This window comes from Magnolia sinica, chromosome 19 (assembly GCF_029962835.1).
Source record: "Magnolia sinica isolate HGM2019 chromosome 19, MsV1, whole genome shotgun sequence".
Lineage (NCBI taxonomy): Eukaryota > Viridiplantae > Streptophyta > Magnoliopsida > Magnoliales > Magnoliaceae > Magnolia > Magnolia sinica.
The window spans coordinates 20,935,555-20,941,987 of record NC_080591.1 but is presented as its reverse complement, the minus strand read 5'-3'; positions in this window follow the sequence as shown (position 1 = coordinate 20,941,987).

Below are 6,433 nucleotides of genomic sequence, written 5' to 3'. Positions count from 1 at the left end.
GAGAGAGAGAGAGAGAGAGAGAGAGAGAGATGCAGGAGAGAATTCCAAGAGAGAGAGAGAGAGAGAGAGAGAGAGAGAGAGAGAGAGAGAGAGAGAGAGAGAGAGAGAGAGAGAGAGAGAGAGAGAGAGAGAGAGAGAGAGAGATGCAGGAGAGAATTCCAGTGTATATTCATGATGGTGGGGCATGGTAAGAGCGGCTCATATTGAAAAATGGCCATCCAGTGCAGATACCTTGTTTGGAATGTACTGAATATACCTCGTTTGGAATGTACTGAGGTGCGTCTTCTCGTCTGATGTGAATTTTAAAGAGAGGCGCCTTGTTTGGGTGGATGAAGAAATCAAGGTTGGATGTTGGAGTGTCTTAACACTAGTGTGATGGTTTGTATTTGATCTACGTCACAAAACCCATACCCCAGCTTTGGTGTATGCTCCTCCTTTTGAATACGTTATGAGGAGGGAGAGATGGAGAGGACTCCTCTGTCCATATATTCCGAGAAGGGCCCTCTAACGGCTTCTAGAGATTGTTTCGGATGAAAATGCCCCTGACCTTGGTTCAATAGTTGCACGGTTTTCTAGGGACTAAGAAGTTATCTCGTATTTAATGCGAACAAAGTGATGTGTACGGAACCCTTTTTGTGCATGGGCAAAGACTAAACTCGTGGGGCCTATATTGATGTATGTGTATAATCCATGCTGTCCATCTTTTTTACCATGTCATTTTAGGGCTAGCGCCCAAATATCAGCCTGATCCAGAGCTCGTGTGGGTCACATAATAGAAAATAATGGTGACAATGGAACCTGCTATTGAAATTTTTCAGGCTCACCGTGATGTTTGTTAGAAGTGGACATTGCCCAAGTCAGGACTTTTTGGGCCCACACTGAGCTGGTTGACAAGGTGGATGGAATGGGTCTCCCCATTGTTGGCCACAGGCGGCATGGATTATTCACATACATCAATGTAGGCCCCACTAGATGGTCCTTGCTAAGGCCTATCAAAATGAAGACTTCGACCTGTATAGGAAGTGAACAAGTTTCAAAATATGAACCATGCAACATGACAACCACGACCTATATAACATGGCAACTACGACCCATGCAAACCACGACTCAAATGGGCCCACATTGATGTGTGTGAATAATCCATGCTGCCTATCCTTTTTGTTGTGTCATTTTAGGGGTAGAGTCAAATATCAACTACGGCACTTTATGTATGAAAACCACGAACTTACAAACCACGAACCATGTAACATAACAACCACAAGGTGGATGGATCAAATCACCCAATTGTGGGCCTTAAGATATGATACCAATGGTTTAGTAGAAAAGGAAGTGAACACGTTGCAAACCACAAACCATGCAACATGATAACCACTACCCATATAACATGGCAACTATGACTCATGCAAACCACGACCCAAATGGGCCCACATTGATGTATGTGAATAATCCATGCCGCCCATCCATTTTGTTGTGTCATTTTAGGGGTGGAGTCAATTATTAACCATGACCCTATGTGGATGAAAACTACGGTCTATTGTGCATGTGAACCACAATCCTTCAAATAGATCGTGGTTGTCATGTAGCAAGGGTCGTGGTTATCATATTATATGGGTCATGGTTGTCATGGGTTGTGGTTGTCATATTATATGAGTCGTGGTTGTCATGTTATATGGGTCGTGGTTGTTATAGGTCGTAGTTTTCAAGTTATATGGGTCGTGGTTGTCATGTTTTATGGGTCATGGTTGTCATTCGGGTCGTGGTTGTCACGGGTCGTAGTTATCATGTTATATGGGTCGTGGTTGTCATGTGATGTGGGTTGTGGTTGTCATGCCCCAAAAGGTTTTCAATTTTACTACTTTCTATGGTGGGGTTCACATGAGCCTTTGATACGCCTCATTTTTTTTGCTCACTCCTTAAAATGATCTTTCGAAATGAATGGACGGTATAGATAAAATATATACATCACAATGGGTCCAATAAGACCATTAATCTCTACATATATCGGGATGCGTAAGTCGAGTAACGTGACTTACTAAAATGGCATTCCCGAGGTCTTGGGAATCAGGACTCCTCGAAGACTCCTACAGCTACACGTAAGTTGAGTAACTTCCAATCCGAGTTGGAAGCGGAAGTGGATTGGCTGGTGTACCACTGTGAATGTATGTGGTCTATCCACGCTGTCCATCCATTTTTCCATCTTAGTTTAGCGGTTGAACCCAAAATTTAGTCATACCCAAAGATCAAGTGGACATTACCATAGGAAACAGTTTGGAATAATGATTTCCACCGTTGAAACCTTTTTAGGGCCCACAGTTATGTTTATTTGTCATCAATCCTGTTAATATGATCACAAGGACATGAATAAAGGAAAAAAATAAATAAATATAAGCTTGATCCAACACTTTTATGGAGAAAAACCACGATTCATTGTGCATGTGAACCACGACCCTTCAAATGGATCGTGGGTGTCATGTAGTAAGGGTTGTGGTTGTCATCCGGGTCGTGGTTGTCACGGGTCGTGCTTATCATTTTATATGGGTCGTGGTTGTCATGTTATATAGGTCATGTTGATATAGGCCGTGGTTGCCATGTTATAAAGGTCGCAGTTGTCCTATTATATGGTTTGCATTTGTATGGATCGTAGTTGTCCTGTTATATGGGTCGTTGTTATCTTATTATATGGGTCGTGGTTATCATGATATATTGGTCGTGGTTATCATGTTATATGAGTAGCCGACAAGGTGGATGGATCGGATCACCTCATTGTGAGCCTTAAGCTTTAGTACCAATGGTTTGGTAGAAAAGGAAGTGAACACGCTGCAAACCACGAACCATGCAATATGACAACCACGACCCATATAACATGGCAACTACGACCCATGCAAACCACGACCCAAATGGGCCCATATTGATGTATGTGAATAATCCATGCCGCCCATCCATTTTGTTGTGTCATTTTAGGGGTGGAGTTAATTATTAACCACAACCCTACGTGGATGAAAACCAAAATCTATTGTGCATGTGAACCACGACCCTTCAAATGGATCGTGGTTGTCATGTAGCAAGGGTCGTGGTTGTCATATTATATGGGTTGTGGTTGTCATGGGTCGTAGTTGTCATATTATATGGGTCATGGTTGTTATAGGTCGTAGTTTTCAAGTTATATGGGTCGTGGTTGTCGTATTATATGGGCCGTGGTTGTGAATTTATATGAGTCGTGGTTGTGAAGTTATATGGGTCATGGTTGTCATGTTATATGGGTCGTAGTTGTCATGGGTCCACATAAATTGGTGACGTCACTTCAGCAGCAAGAGTCTTGCTACACTTGTCCCTATATAATCTGCGTTCGACACGGAAGGACGCGGATTAGATACTGACAATATAGTAGCCAAATCACAAGTGATGTCATCAAGCTATGTTGACCCCACCATGATGCATTTGTTGTATCCATGCCGTCTAACCATTTGTAGAGACCTTTTTACCACATTAGAAAAAGAATGAGATAGATCTAAAGTTCAAGTGGACCCACCACAGAACACCGTGGGAGCAATCACACCCATCGTTGAAACGTTTATATGGCACACCATGATGTATTTTTGAGATCCAACCTGTTCAATAGTTAACACAAAGATAGATGAAGATAAAACAAAAGTATCAGCTTGATCGAAAACTATTGTGGCCCCTAAAAAGTTTTGGACGGCGGATGTCACTGTCCCCACTGTTTTCCATGGTGGGGTCCGCTTGAACTTTAGATCTATCTCATTCCTTTTCTATTGCCATAAAACTATCTCTCCAAATGGATGGACGGTATGGATACAACACGTGAACCATGGTGGGGTCCATATAACTTGGTGACGTCACTTCCATAGCCAAATGGCCACTCACGATGTCAGTATCTAATTCACGTCCGACGCGGAGCCACAGCTCCAATGGACCACACCAAAGGAAGCTGTAGAGGTAATGACATCCACCGTTGAAACTTTTCTAAGGGCCACCGTGATGTTTTTTTCACCATACAACCTATTCATGAGGTCATGTATAGTTGTATGAAGTGAAAACATTAATATCAGATTATCCGAAACGTCTCCAGCCCCCAAGAAGTTTTTAATGGTGGACGTTCAATCCCTACTTTGTGGTCCACTTAAAGCCATAGACCTACCTCATTTTTTGTCTCATACATTAAAATGATGTGAGAAAAATGATGAACGTCGTGGATAAAACACTTAACATCACGGTGGGCCCCACAGAGCCCTGCCCGGATGGACGCAATCCGCGTTCCCACACACATCTATATAGCTGCTATAGGTACATGCTGTTGTGGGATCCCCCCCCCCCCCCCCCCCCCCCTCACCATAACTCGATATTCACTGGAGGAATGCTGCGGCCCCGGGATCGGCGCCAAACTCGGTCAGATACCTGCTTCCAATCCTTTTTCTGTTGGAGATTTGGCGTTCCAGGAATGCCGCATTTATGACAACTCCCCTATGAACATTAACAGATCTAAGGCCCATGTTAGATGGTGGGCAAATTTGGTAATCAGAGTAGGTCAGATGGAAAGTCTCGACAGGCCCTGCGGATCCAAACTCCTCAAGCCGCCCATGATTCAAAGACGTCCTGCCTCAATTGTAGTGAAATGGAGGAAACCATCCCCTGGGTGGGTCAAATTAAATGTCGACGGCTCGATGTTAAGTAATCCTCGCCTCTCAGTTGGGGGTGACATATGTAGAAATGACAATGGAGCCTTCATATTCGGTTTCTCCGCGGCCTACGGGGTTGGCTCTAACAACCTGGCGGAACTCTGTGCAATTCACGATGGGATGCTACTCTGCTTAGAGAAAGGTATGCAGAGAGTTATGGTCAAGACTGATTCGAATTTGGTGATCACAAGTCTCACTGATCAGTCCAATGGAAGTGGAGACCTTGGATTATCTGAATTAACCGTCTGCACCGGCTGGGCGAGTTCTCCGTCTCTCATACTTTCAGAGAATGTAATGATCCTACGGACGGCTTGGCCCAGGAAGGGAGCCACCTACAACAAAACTTGATTCATATTCATCCGAGGACGCTCCCGCTACAGATCCGCGGGTTGATCTTTTTGGATAGGGTCAGGCTAGGGTCGCTCAGAGCAGTCAGTTAAGGCCAATTGCTTGTTCATTTTTTTTTTTGTTACAGCCTTTTCCCTTTGCTTGTACAGGGAGTCGTCTGTGACTCCTTACGATAGGCCCTCTCTAATTTTTGGCTCGGGGGTGGCCCGAAATATTGTGTAGGGCTTGATAAGCCTTTCTATTGTCTTTTAAAAAAAAAAGCTTACAGGTTTTTCTCCAAAAAAAAAAAAAAAAAAAGGTTTGCTCCCTATAGGTGAGGATATGATTCCCCAATTTATTTATTTTTAAAAGGTACGTGCTGTTGTAGGTACGTGTCGTGCGAGGACAAGCACTGACGCTCGACTTCCGAGTTATATGATGGATCAAAGTAGATCAAAGTTACATGGCCCCGCATTGTTGTATTTATTATATCTACATCGTTCATTTATTTTTAGAGATCATTTTAGACTATTATCCAAAAAATGAATAATATCCAAAGATCAGCTAGACCACCAAATAGAAGCAGAGATAATGATTTTCAATGTTAAACAATTCGTAAGCCCACCATAACATTTATTTTCCATCCAATCTGATCATAAGGTCACAAAGACCTGAATGAAGAGGAAAAACAAATTTCATATTCATCCAAAACTTCTGTGACCCCAAAAAGGGTTTCAATTGTAGACGTTCAATCTCCCACTACTTTTTACAGTGTGGTCCCCATGATAGTTAGATCTGTCTTATTTTTCATATCAAGCCTTAAGATGAGCTCACCAAATGGATGGATGGTTTGGATATACCATATATATCATGATCAGACCCACAAAACTTGATGGTGTCAATACAACAGCTATATAGTTGGTGTGAGCTACACCAGCCAATTCGCTACTCCATATCCGGGACGGAAACGGATTGACTACTCTCCCTGCTACCAGCCCGTGGCTGGTGGTTGGTGCTCTGTGGGCCCCACTATGATGTATGTGTTTCATCCCTTCCGTTCATTCATGTTTCCAGATTATTTTAGAGTTTTATACCAAAAATGAGAGGAATATAAATCCCAACTGGACCACACCATAGGAAAACAATGGTGATTGGATATCCACCTTTAAAATCCTCCTAAGGCCCACTGTATTGTTTATTTCACATCCAATCTGTTGATTAGGTCATAAAAGACCAGTTGAAGGGAAAAACCAAAGATCAGCTTGATCCAAAACTTTTATGGCCCCAAAAGGTTTTTAAGGGTCCATGCTTATTTAACAAAGTTTCTTGCAATGTTGTCAAGTTGAGATTGGGATGTACCTCATTTTTGGTCTTATACCATAAAATTATTTTAAAAAATAGATGGACGG